The sequence below is a fragment of the Lissotriton helveticus genome, chromosome 2_1 (genome assembly GCF_964261635.1).
Source record: "Lissotriton helveticus chromosome 2_1, aLisHel1.1, whole genome shotgun sequence".
Lineage (NCBI taxonomy): Eukaryota > Metazoa > Chordata > Amphibia > Caudata > Salamandridae > Lissotriton > Lissotriton helveticus.
The window spans coordinates 675,315,237-675,328,606 of record NC_136059.1 but is presented as its reverse complement, the minus strand read 5'-3'; positions in this window follow the sequence as shown (position 1 = coordinate 675,328,606).

Below are 13,370 nucleotides of genomic sequence, written 5' to 3'. Positions count from 1 at the left end.
CTCTCCGGTTTATGTCCTTACCACGGAAGCGAGGGGGTTTTCTGTTCCTGATTCTAGAAGTTATTACTGGGCTGCAGCTCTCCAATATATGGGTATATTATTTGGCACACCTTCTGGAGATCTGGAAAGTTAAACAGAGCTTCCCGTTGAATATAAGCTGCTACTGGGGGATCAAGCCGAGAATTGTTTTATGAAATTTACGGAGCCTAGTTATTATAAAAGGACAAAATGTAAGACTCTTGCAGCCGCCTTGAAGATCTGGGTGGCATTAATAAGAAAGGTTGGTCTGGGGAGACTCAATCACAACACCCAGCTTTACAAAAATCCCACACTTCCGGAAATCTTCTCTGATGAGGTTATGGCAGTTTGGTCAGTGAAGGGGGTCCGGATGGCTGGGTACTTAATACTGGATGAAGGATTTCGTCAGTTTGGGGATATTCAGTTGGAGTTTGGGCTGGAAAGGGGTAACTTTTTTTAATATTTACAGATACGCAGTTATTTTGGTAAGAAGGTGGGGGGGTATAAAGGGTTTAGAAGAATTAAAGTCATAGATATTATCAGGGGTAGCACCAAGGGCTATATCAGGCTATTGTATACCAAAGTGATAGCGTTAAAGCAGGATGATCTAGCTACGCACGAGAGCCAGTGGATGGAACGTGTGGGGGTCACATCGGAGAGGCTCTCAGAGTCTCTAGAACTAGCTCAGACGGCTTTGGGCTCGGCCAGGCTTCAAGCGCAACATTTAAAAACTGTCCTTGCGTTATATTATAGCCCGGCGAGAATAGCACAGTGGGGTGGGTTAGCAGGGACTACCTGTCCTTGGTGTGGTGGTTTGGCTGCTGATCCCGTACACATGTTTGCATCCTGCTCACGTCTTCAAAATTTGCTAGAATCCATTATGACATTTTTAGATTTGTCACTTGGGCTGAAAGTTACACTAACCCCTGCTTTGGTTTTATTTGGAGTCAGCAGCAGCGAATGGCAAGACACGGCTTATCAATTTCTTTTTATGGCCATGACTGTATTATGGATGAGTATCACTTCTGCCTGGCTCGACCCTTTATCCCCTACCTTTCAACAGTGGCTCTTGCGCTTACTCTCAATATATACAATGGAAAGCTGGAACATCGCTGGGTTAGGGAAGAAAGTCATGGATGCTAGATGGTTAAAATTTGTGTCCCAATACGAGATTTTGGGTTTCCAAGAAACGTGGGACGTCAGAGACAACTTTTTCCTGGACGGGTTCCGGAGTTTCTCAGTCAAGGCAACCCCAGGGGAGGGCGGAAGGCATAAAGGAGGGTTGCTCATTCTCTTCTCCTTAAAATTGGCAGGGATTACCACTAAGATTGATTGCACCTCTGATAATATTCTCTGCATCGAGTGGGTCAGGCCAAACTCCCCGCTAATTCTCATAATTAATTTCTATAATGCCCCCTCAAAGGATAGTAACTGTTCTCATTTGAAGTCCCTTTCTCTGTTTTTATCCTCATACAAGTCAAAGCAACGTGCTTCATTCGATATCCTGTTATTGGGTGATTTTAACGTACATCCATGTGGCTGGGGTTGTTTGTCCAGGGAGGTATTGGGCCCTTTGGGAGCCGTTAGTACCCACTTTGAGCACACTGCGCATGGGGCGGACTTAGAACACCTACTTGCCAATTTAAATTTATACGAGGCTGAAGGGTCATGGGGTGAAGTGAGGGCACCAACCTTTGTAGGCAGGGATGCCAGTACAATTATCGATTACATCTTCATTACTCCCGGCCTAATAAGCATGGCGGTAGCCTATGATGTGTGCACCTCCCCTTTTAGCGATCACAACCCTGTAGTCCTGACATTGGATATGGGCGACACCACTGCGACCCAGGTCGAGCGCCTGGGGGCCGGTGGAGACGCCCTCATCCCTAGGGAGCAGGGTCGTAGATTAAAATGGGCAAAAGTTGTCCCGGAGAACTTCATGGACAATCTTGTTCAGAATAGACAAGCTGACATCATAACCTGTATGGAGAGTACAAGTGAGGGAATGGCCATTATTACCTCTTTCACCGCCATATGTACACAAATTAGCCATGACCTGACGTCCACAAAAAACCAAGTGGTTTCTACTAGTCCTAGATGGTTCGATAGGGAGTGCTCCCAAAAACATAATGTTCTACTACAGGCTCTTAAACATCAGCCCAGAGATAGGGAGTTGGTGGGTCGGCTCAGAAAAGAATATAGGCAGGCTATCGAGACACGCAAAAAAACCATAAAAAGTGAGGCATGGGGCAGTTTAACATCGGTCAGCGTGCTGAGAGATAGTTCCCAATTTTGGTCGATTTTAAATCATCCGTATTTTGCCTCTTCCAACAACACTGTGCTGGATTGTGTGATACCAGAGGATGACTGGGTGAACCACTTTAGTAAAATTTATAACAGTGCAGATCTTTTAACCACACCCCATTCCCATCAGCCACCTACCGAACCCCCCCTTTTGTCCTTTTCTGAATTTGAGGTTATCAGGGCAATTGAAGAGATGACTAAACATAAGGCACCGGGCCCAGACGGGGTCCCTGCAGACTTATATAGCTCGCAGACACTATTCTGGGCCAAAATCCTCACAAATGTTTTTAATACAACTGTCATCGTGGGGTTCCCAAAAAGCTGGTCCACTTCAACCATCATCCCTATATTTAAAAAGGGCTCCAGATCGGACCCGGCATGCTACAGGCCGATCTCATTAATTGACTCTGCCGTAAAGATTCTTGGCAGAGTCATTCTACACAGATTAGGCGACATTATTAAGGAGAAGGGGGTGCTCTCTGACCTGCAATATGGTTTCAGGGAGAAAAGAGGTACAATAGAGCAGTGCTTGAACCTCCACATGCTGATTAGTAAATACACCATGGCCAAGGAGGGTCATCTATATCTGGCCTTTATGGACCTTTCTTCGGCCTTTGACTTGTTCAATAGGGCCAAGCTATGGACCATACTGGCTGGTATTGGGATTGACCCCCCTTTAGTAGACTTCCTGGCCGCACTCCATGCAGATCTTTCAGCTAACATCAGAACTACCCGTGATGGTAAAACCACCAGACCATTTAGTTCCAGACGGGGTGTCAGGCAGGGCTGTATCTTAGCCCCACTCCTGTTTACCATCTATATCAACTCCCTTGATAAAGCCCTGGAGGGGTCCACACTCGATATTCCTTATGTGGGGGGATCTGCAGTTCCCGTACTCCTCTATGCGGACGATGCGGTGCTTCTAGCCCGCACAGGGGTGGGGTTACAGAGGCTCCTTAATGCATTTGGTCATTTTATGTCTTCGCTCGACCTGCTGGTCAATAACAAAAAATCTCATATTATGCTGGCAGGGAAGCGTCCAAGGCCAAAAAAGTTGAAATCTTTTAGTTGCTGTGGAGAGGGGATCTCGAGAGTACAAGTGTTCACCTACCTGGGAGTGATATTTGAAGAGAAGGGTTCATGGTCCCCACAGGTGGATGCGAAATCCCTAGCCGTTACCAGATCCACCTCTGCACTTTTGAGTTTCGCCAAGCGTCTTGGGTCTCGACCGATGGAGGCATTATTGAAGGTTTACAAAACCAAATGCCTATCTATAGCCTCCTACGGAGCCCCATTGTGGGGCCACGCAAACTGTGGCAAACTACAAATAGCAGAAAATCATTTCCTCAGGTCCTTGTTGGGTGTCCCACAATCCACACCCGTCCTTTCAATACATACCGAACTAGGGCTGGGTTATCTTACTGACTCACTCCAACTAGCGCCCCTTATGTGTTGGACTAAAACTTGGCTGAACAAGGACATTGCTCTGAACCACAAAATCCTCAGGGATTGCATGACCTTGGACAATGCCTCAAAAATTCCATGGCTAGAATACATAAAGGGGGAGATGGGCAGACTCGGCAGACCAAATCTATACAGCCACCCAAACACTATACTCAAGGGAGATTTGAAATGGATCAAAGAAAATTTCATGAGGAGGGCAGTTCAAACACGGGAGGAGAAAGAACTAACTAAACCAAGAGTCAGAGCCAACTTCTTACTCCTGACCTCGCCCCAAATTGAACCTTATTTAAAAATCGTGAGCAGACCTTACCATCGTCACCTGCTTATTAGATTTAGGTTCAATTTAATCCAATACTCCTTGGGCGATCTTCCCGTGTGGGGTGTTCCTGATGAATCTACCCCGTGTAGCTGTGACAATTTTTCTGACCAAACCCTCATGCATTTCATCATGTTTTGTAGCCACTACAAAGCGAGTAGGTTGAGGTTTTTGGCACCCATTTTAAGAGATGCAGGTTTTGTTCAGGTACGGCCTGCTCTACTTTACCTTCAGTTATTAGGCAGCATCAGGACAATTCTCGGGGTTGCTAGCTTCCTGGTCGCCGCTATGCGCACTAGGTCCAGGATGCTATCCCCGAGACAACTGGAAGGGTGATTTTATTATTATGATTCCCGGCTTGCTTTTTAATCTTTATGAATTTTACTGAACTGTTCTGTTTTTGTAACCCACATGAATTTATCAAATTGTAATGAATTTTATCAAATTGTAAATCAATTTTTAAATACATGTTGTCTGTTGCTTTTATGATTTTAAATGTAATCGAATAAAGCTTGTTTTGACTGACTGACTGACTGACAATGGAAAGAGCTATCTATGAGAGGAAGGGTAAAACATTGAAACTGTTGGGACAGTGTATCCGGGCCCCCCTATTAAGATGGAAGGATTCATAGGAAATGTAATAACTCAGGTTTATAAGTTCAGTCGGATTGGATGAATTATTCAGGGTGGTATTAGTTCAAATGTTTTTGTAATCTAGATTAGTGCTCTCTGCTTGATATATGGCTTTTTACTGTTTAAATTTTTTTTTCTTTAGTCCATAATTGGGATTGATTAGACATTGACTAGGAATGTTTTAGTCAGGATTTGCTTGTTATAGGTTTGGTAGGACGGGTTGCTCATTCTTGATAAAATTCTTTTTTGATCATTAAGAAGTTTCATTCTAAACCTCATTGTATGAATTTGTTTATGAATTGGTGCTGATCTCTGGAAAAAATGTCAACACTGGATAAAAAAGATTAAAAATAAAAAAATAAAAAACAGAATGTCCACAAATGTCTGGGGTGGGGGTTGCCCAGAATGGGCATGCCAATGCCCCCACCCCCCCAAAGAAGATTCCACTGCCTTTTTGCCCACCCAGGAGGCAGATGGGGACAGTAGCCCCTGATCAGCCCCCCAGGAAGGGGGCAGAAAGTCCACTAGCCTTCAGCGATTATGCTGTCTTTTCTGTTAGTGGGGGCTTCCCAGGATGGGCATCCCAATCCCCCCTCCCAAAGAATAGCCACAATCTTTCTGCCCCCCTTGGGGCCATATCGGGGCAATAGCCCTAGATTTCCCCCCTCTCCATGGCGACAGAAAGCCCACTAGCCACAGACTTTTTTTCAGGATGTGCCTACATGTGGATTTTGGGTCCTAGTGCAGCCGGCACCTAGGGAAATATAGCAAACCTATACATTTATGAAAACTAGTCGCCCAGTGAAATCCGGGATGGGGTGACTTTTATGGCTCTCACCTGGTTCTGTTACCCAGAATTCCTTGCAAACCTCAAAATGTGTTAAAAAACACATTTTCCTCACATTTCTGTGGTGGAAAGATCTGGAATCTGCGTGGATCCACAAAATTCCACCCACCCCACATTTCTCAAGCCTGTCGAGAAAAATGGTACCTCACTTGAATGGGTAGGTCTAGTGCCCGCGACAGGAAACAGCCCAAAACGCAACGTGGACACACCACATTTTCACAGTGAAAACTGACCCATCTTTTGCAAAGTACCTAGCTGTAGATTTTGAACCCAAGCTCTGCCGGCACCCATGGAAACCTAGCAAACCTATACATTTTAAAAAAATAGACACACAGGGGAATCTAGGATGGAGTAACTTGTTTGGCTCTCACCAGGTTCTGTTACCCAGAATCCTTTGCAAACCTCAAAATGTGTCCAAAAAACACATTTTCCTCACATGTCTGTGGTGGAAAGTTCTGGATTCACAAAATTCCACCCACCCCGCATTTCCCAAAATTTTCCAAGAAAAATGGTACCTCACTTGGGTGAGTTGGTCTAGTGCCCATGACAGGAAACGGGCCATAACATAACATGGACAGACCACATTTTCACAGTGAAAACTGACCCTTTTTTTGCAAAGTGCCTAGCTGTAGATTTTGAACCCTAGCTCTGCCGGCACCTAGGGAAACCTAGCAAACATATATATTTTGAAAACTAGACACCCAGGGGAATCTAGGATGGGGTGACTTGTCTGGCTCTCACCAGGTTCTGTTACCCAGAATCCCTTGCAAACCTTGAAATGTGTATAAAAAAAATACATTTTCCTCACATTTCCGTGGTAGAAAGTTCATGAATCTGTGTGGATTCACAAAATTCCACCCACCACGCAGTCGCCAATGTTGAAATATGGTGCCTCACTTGTGTGGGTTGGTCAAGTACCCGCGACATTCAAGGGCCCAAAAACTAGTGAGGCAACATCAAAATTACCTATCACAAAACAACCTGGTTTTGCAAGTGGGTCCCAAGAGATTTGGCCCTGTGGTCAGCGGTCATCTTGGGAAATTACCAAACTCACACATTTCTGAAAACTAGACACCCAGGGGAGTCCAGTGAGGTATCGCTTGCATGGGTGCCCTAACGTTTCCCTAGCCAAAATCCCCTGCAAACATCAAATTTAGCTGAAAAAATAACTTTTTTCTCAAATTTCTGCATGGAAAAGTTCTGGAATCTACTTGGAGCCACAAATGTCCTACCACCCAGCGTTCCCCCAGTTCTCCTGATAAAAAAAGTTAAAAAAATTATACCTCAGTCGCGTGGGAGGGTCAAGTCTCCAAAAGCCCAAAACGTATCGAGGAGACATTAAAATGACCTATCACAAAACAACCTGATTTTGCAAGGGGAGTCACCAGGGTTTTTTACACCGGCCTCGTTGGCCATCTTAGGAAAGAACAGGACCCACACATTTCTGAAAACTAGACACCCGGATGACTCCAGTGAGGTATGGCTTGCATGGGTCCCTCAATGTTTTCCTAACCAGAATTCCCCGCAAACATCACATTTAGCTGTAAAAATCCCTTTTCTCTCAAATTTCTGTCTGGGAAAGTTCGGTAACCTACATGGATCCACACATTTCCTACCAACCAGAATTCCCCCAGGTTTCCCCCAAAAAATGATACCTCACTCATGTGGGTGGGTCAAGTACCCGAGACAGGCAAGGGCCCAAAACCTATTGAGGGGACATCAAAATTACCTATCACAAAACAACCTGGTTTTGCAAGGGGGGTCCCATGAGTTTTTGGCCCTGGTCTCGGCAGACATCTATCGAAACCTATCAAACCCACACATTTCTAGAAACTACACACCCTTTTCAGAAATGTGTGGGTTTGGTAGGTTTCCCTAGATGGCAGCGAGCCCGGGGCCAAAAAACCCAAGTACTCACAATTTCGGAAATGTGCAAATATCTACTCTTTCTAAACTCTATATTTTGTTCCAATTTCAGAAATGCATAGGTGTCTTTCATGCTGACTTTTCCATGTATATATTTTCACAAATTAATTGGTATATACCTGGTAAATAATAAAAAAAACATTGCAAGACACTGCTCAGTTGTTGGCTCTGGGTTCGTCGGGTTCTTGGTGAACCTACAAGTCCTATCTATCCCCACAGCCAGAAAGGTCTAGAGGATGTAACAGTATATTGCTTTAAAACAGTTGTTATCAAGAAGAAGTTACAGGTGAAAAAGTTGACACAAATACCTTTTTTTTCCAACTAATTTTCAATTGTTCCTATATTCAACTGCTCGTTTCTATAAAGAAACCTTTAATGATCTACACAAATGACCCCTTGCTGAATTCAGAATCTTGACTACTTTTGTAAATGTATAGCTTACAAGGATCCGTTTTTGCTTTCATACCCATTGCTACCATTAACTGGAAGGAGGGGAAAGCACAAAAAATAGCAACAATAGACTATGTCCCAGAAAAATGCCATAACTGTGTAAAATATTTTGGTTTTCTGACAAAAGTCTGTTTTTTCCTGAAATCTTGGAAAATGGTGATTTCAGTGCTACAACCCCTTTGTTTATACCATTTGCAGGGAAATAAACCAGATGCTTTCATCTGTAGCCAGTTTTTCCCATTTGTCAAAAAATAATTAGCTATATTTTCGCTAATTTCTGGGTCCCCTCCAAGGTAATCCACAAAGCCTGGTTACCTTTAGAATCCCCATGATGTTCGAAGAAAAGGATGCAAATTTGGCGTGGATATCTTATGTGGTCAAAAAGTTACCAGGGGCCTAAACGCAAACTACCCCAAATAGCCCAAAAAAGTTTTAGCACCGGGGGGTGGGGGGGGGGACTTGGGGAAGGCCTAGCATCGAAGGGGTTGATACTAATTATCGAATTGATAAGTACTTACGTAAAATGTGTAACTAATATATTTTGTAGGGTATATTTCTTTGGGGTGATATGTTGTTAGTTATTTTATAATAATGTAATTAATAACTATTTATTTAAATGTAAGTACTATTATATTTAAGTTCTATTTTAAGTGCGAGTTGTTGGGGTCTTATGGGTACAGGTTGGGAAGTTTATTAAGAAATAATGTATTGATAATGAAATATTAATATATTATTAATTATGTACTTGATAATCAAATATGTAAATTGTGTAATTATCATATTTCTTTTAGTTACATATTAAGGGCCTTATTACAATGTCAGGTGGATAACACAGTTGGTTAATTGGGACACGGTCTGGACCGCAGTATTACAGTGCGACCGCACATACTCCCATTTCCCTTTGGGAGCTTGTGCTGCAGCCGTAAACCGGTTGTAGCACAAGCTCCCATAGCAAAATGGGAGAATCTGTTCATCCCTGTTGCACCTCGAGGTGCTGGTGCAGGGATTAACAGGGGGTCACCATAGGTGCCCCCTCGGCCCCCAGCCAGAGGCCGCAGGGAGAAGGGGAACCTGCTAGATTCCACCAAAGTAGCTGTCAGACAGGCTTTCCATGTCAGAAAGCCTGACATGGAAAGCCAGCCATAAACTGACATCGTAATCCCGACGGCAAAAACGCCATCCATAGGGATAACGGTAGGGCCTCTGACTGGCCGACTGTCTCCTTGAGGCCATTAGAATCCAGCTAGAATGACCGTCCGGTTTCACTTTCAACCACCTTCGTAATGCAGTGGTCAGAAGTGAAACCAACGATGTGTCTCAAGAAGCAGAGTCACATCATAATAAGGACCTAAGTGTGGGTTGTTTAGTTTGTAGAGCAATAGGGTGGGAAGTTAATTAAGTAATAATTAATTGCTGCTTAATAATTTAATTTTGTAAAGTGATTTAATAGTTTAGCTTTTTTATGTTACATATTAGGCTTGATTTGGTGTGTTTGTATGAGTATAGGGTGGGCAGTTATTTAGGTAATAATACATTATAACTTATTTATTCATGTATCAATAATTGTTTGATGTATTACTTAATATGTTAATTGTGTTATACTTTTTTATTTCAATTACATTTTAAAATAATACATTTTACGCTTCTGTAGTCCAATGTTTTCCCTACTGTTGTATACATTACAGTAGAAATAGTATATCTTTTTTTCACAGATGTTATGACTAATTAAACATTCTTTAATATATGTAATGTTAATATTTATGTATTTGTTAAATTTTTTTATTATTTTATATATATAATTATATAACAGCAATTATATGTTTTTGCAATTAATTTTGGTAAAGGTTGGTTTTTAACGTTAATTCCCATAGGAATTTTTAGCAACACCTACAGCCCGAGCTGCTGACTTACACCAAATGTGGCAGGGTGGTAGATGTTGGTTCAAAGAAGTGCCTTTAGCTTAGTTGAGTTCAAGTTCAAGTTCAAGAATTTGTATAGCGCACTAATCACCCAGAGGGTCTCAAGGCGCTTGGGGGAGGGGGGGTACGTTACTTATCGAATATCCAAGTTTTTAGTTGCTTTCTGAAGGAGAGGTGGTTCTTTGTAAGGCGGAGGTGGGTGGGGAGAGAATTCCAGGTTTTGGCCGCTAAGTAGGCGAAGGATCTTCCCCCCATGGTGGATCTATGGATGCGCGGAATTGCGGCGAGGGCTTGATTGGACGATCGTAGTTGGCGGGTGGGGGTGTAGAAGGACAGTCGCGTGTTGAGGCATTCGGGTCCAAGGTCGTAGAGGGCTTTGTGTGCGTGGGTGAGGAGACGGAAAGTTATTCTTTGGTTGACGGGGAGCCAGTGGAGGTCTTTCAGGTGATCGGAAATGTGAGCTTGATGGGGGATGTCTAGTATGAGTCTGGCTGAGGCGTTTTGGATGCGTTCAAGTTTTTTCTGTAGTTTGGCTGTGGTTCCGGCATAAAGGGTGTTTCCGTAATCCAGTCGGCTTGTGACCAGTGCGTGGGTGACCGTCTTTCTTGTTTCGGTGGGGATCCAGCGGAAGATTTTTTTGAGCATGCGTAGGATGTTGAAGCATGATGATGAGACGGCGTTGACTTGTCTGGTCATCGAGAAGGAGGAGTCCAGGATGAAGCCCAGGTTACGTGCGTGGTGAGTAGGTATGGGTGCGGTTCCCTGGGCCGGTGGCCACCATGAGTCATCCCAGGCAGCGGGGGATGAACCTAAGATGAGGACTTCCGTTTTGTCCGAGTTCAGTTTTAAACGGCTGTTCTTCATCCACTCTGCTACTTCTTTCATCCCTTCATGTAAGTTGGTTTTGGCGGTGTTTGGGTCTTTGGTGAGGGAGAGGATCAGCTGGGCGTCGTCTGCGTAGGAGATGATGTTGAGGTTGTGTTGCGATGGATGCGAGGGGACTCATGTATATGTTGAAGAGGGTGGGACTGAGTGATGATCCTTGTGGTACGCCGCAGATGACTTCGGTGGCCTCTGATCTAAAAGGGGGAGGCTGTCTCTCTGGGTTCTACCGGCGAGGAACGAGATGATCCAGTCCAGTGCTTTTCCTTGTATTCCGACGTTGCTGAGGCGTTGTATGAGGGTGCTATGACAGACTGTGTCGAAGGCTGCGGAGAGGTCAAGTAGGATGAGTGCAGCTGTTTCTCCGTTGTCCAGTAGAGTTCGGATGTCGTCTGTTGCTGCTATGAGGGCGGTCTCGGTGCTGTTTTTGGCTCGGAAGCTGGACTGTGAAGGGTCGAGGGATTTGTTGGATTCGAGGAAGGCGGCGAGCTGACTGTTGACGGCTTTCTCAATGACTTTGGCAGGGAATGGGAGGAGCGAGATGGGGCAGTAGTTCTTCAGTTCAGCGGGGTCTGCTGTGGGTTTCTTCAGAAGGGCGCTGAGTTCGGCATGTTTCCAGCTTTACGGGAAGGTAGCGGAGTTAAAGGCGCAGTTGATGACGTCACGGAGATGGGGTGCGATAATGGAGTCTGCTTTGTTGAAAATGTGGTGGGGACATGGGTCGGTTGGCGATACCGAGTGGATGGAGTTCATCAGGCGGATGGTGTCTTCAGTGGTGATTGGGTTCCAGGCGCAAAGGTTGTTAGAGGGCGGTTTTGGTTCGGAGGTGGGTGGAGTGAACTGGTCTTCGGACTGGTTTCCAAAGCTGTTATGTATGTCGGCCATTTTGTTGTGGAAGTATGAGGATAGGGAGTCGCAGAGGTTTTGGGAGGGAGTGATGTCGTTGGTGCCAGCGGAGGTGTTGGTAAATTCTTTGACGATGTTGAAAAGTTCCTTGCTGTTTTGGGCGTTGTTGTTAAGGCGATCCTTGAATGCTGATTTCTTGGTGGATCGGATCAGTTGGTGATGTTTGCGGGTGGCGTTCTTGAAGGTGGCCAGGTTGTCAGTGGTAGGGTTTTTTCTCCAGGCTTTTTCGAGGGTACGACAGAGCTTCTTGGATTTCTTACGGTCATCGTTGAACCAGGGGGCTTTTTTGTTACCTTGCTTGATTTTATGGTTTTTCAAGGGTGCTAGTTCGTCAGCGCTGTGGGTGATCCATTGTGTGAGGTTGGTGGCTGCTTGGTTTGGGTCCGATGATTTGGCAGGAGGGTTTTGATGAAGCGATGTGAGGAGCTGGTCGGTAGTAATTTTGTTCCATTTTCTTCGAGGAATAGGTTGTGGGGGGTTGTGGGTCGTGGTCTTTTTGTAGTTGAAGTGAACGCATCTGTGGTCCGTCCAGTGGAGAGCTGTGGTGTGATTGAAGGAGATGTGCTTGCTGGAGGTGAAGATTGGGTCGAGCGTGTGTCCGGCATAGTGGGTGGGGGTATTGACAAGTTGTTCGAGTCTGATATTGGCCAGGTTGTCCAGAAGGGTGGTGGTGTTGCTGTCGTTTTTATTTCCCAGGTGGAAGTTGAGGACTCCCAGTAGAATGTAGTCCTCGGAGGGGAGGGCGTGTGGGCTGATGAAGTCAGTGATGTCTTCGCTGAATTGTGTGTGGGGTCCTGGTGTTCTGTAGATGAGGGTGCCTCTGAGTGTGGTCTTGGGGTCGGTGTGGATCTGGAAGTGAAGGTGTTCGGCGGTAGCGAGGTAATCGTCGGAACTGGTGATGTGGATGGTGTTCTTATGGACGATGGCGATGCCTCCTCCTGTTTGGTTGGTGCGGTCCTTTCGGATGATCTTGTAGCCGTCCGGGATGGCCATGGCGATGTCAGGCGCTGATGAGGCGTTCATCCAGGTTTCTGTAAGGAAGGCGACATCTGGTGATGTAGTGTCGAGTAGGTTCCAGAGTTCAATGGCGTGTCTGTGGACCGAGCGGGTGTTGAGCAGGATGCATTTTAGGTGGTTAGTGTCGGAGCTCTGTTTGGGGTTTGAGGGTTTGGTGTGGGTCCTGATGCAGTCGAATTTGCAGGAGTGGCAGGAGAAGGGTCCATGGGTGTGTCCTGGTGCGGCTTGGTAGCAGTTAGGTGGGCGGCCGGGGTTAAGGGCTGAGAGGGTTGCGGCGTTGTATGTTATGCGGGCGGAGTGGATATTGCGGGGACCAGGGGGTCTGGCGCTGGGCGCGGTCCAGGCACGGACGGGCGTAGACGGGCTTACCTTTGGCGCGCCTTTGGCGCGCATGGGACGCGACCGCTGCGCGCAAATGCGTCTGTCATATGTGGATGGTGGAGGGGGGCGGAGCAAGGGAGGAGCAGCAGGGAGGCGGAAGCGGGAAGGAGGGACGGGCCAGGAGTCAACAACAAAATGGCAGCACAAACAAAGAGCGAAACAGGGGCACCACCGGAACAATGCTACGATCTGGGCGGCACAATGAGGCACAAATAATTCTGCAGGCGATGCGAGCAGTGCAACAATGGCAATTAGCCCAATGAGCAAAAGCACAACAATTAGCAGTAAGCGCTACGGTACCAGTCAG